Consider the following 886-nt stretch of genomic DNA (forward strand, 5'->3'; position numbering starts at 1 on the left):
CAGGCTTCCCTTGAACCCATAGAAATCCTCCTGCCTCTGCCTCCTGACATCCCACATATATACCTACATATGTAAATTCAGTCTGCTCAGTGTGGATGATGTTCCTCATATTTAAAGGCCGATTCTTTCGTAGTAGCTACCTGACACAATGGTGGGTGGGGAGCTTGGCACTTCTGAAGAGGCAAGAGAGGAATATGACACATAAGACATGAAAGCAGAAAGGAAGATGGGAGAGAGGGAGGGAGAGAAGAGGGGAGAAAAGGAAGCAGCTTTTTAAAGTGGAGGGTTAGGAACCTGAAACCAGGTCCTTATGCTTATATGGCAAACGTGTTTCTGACTGAGCTATTGCCTACTCTCATATAAAATTAAAATTAAAAAATATAGGCTCTTTTAGAAGAGTTGAGTTCAATTCTCAGCACCCACACTGGGTGACTCACGCTTGCCTGTGACACCGTCTTCAAGTCCAGAGGATATGACAGCCTCTATAGTCTGGAACACTCTTGTGCACACCCACACATAAACAGAACTAAAAATGATAAAATTAAAAATAAAAATAACATTAAACACAGGTTGGAATCCTCAAGAAAGAATATCATAAGAAATAAGATCAGATGACTAAGAAGTATTTTAAGTCAGGAGTCTCCAATGTCTGTCTTAAAGAGACTGAAATTTTTGTGTGTGTTCCTGGATGATGGTGCTGGTGGTGCTGGTGGTAGGGATGGTTCTACCCTTGAACTATGCCCCAGCCCATGCATACCAAGTATTCCTTCCATACAAGTCATATAATCTCTGTTTTAAGGATTCAAGTCTGTTGTAAGACAGAAGCACCCTTATAAAGTAGGAAAGCAAGTGTGTGTGTATGTGTGTGTGCGTGTGCGTGCATATA

Source organism: Mastomys coucha, chromosome X (assembly GCF_008632895.1).
Source record: "Mastomys coucha isolate ucsf_1 chromosome X, UCSF_Mcou_1, whole genome shotgun sequence".
NCBI classification, from domain to species: domain Eukaryota; kingdom Metazoa; phylum Chordata; class Mammalia; order Rodentia; family Muridae; genus Mastomys; species Mastomys coucha.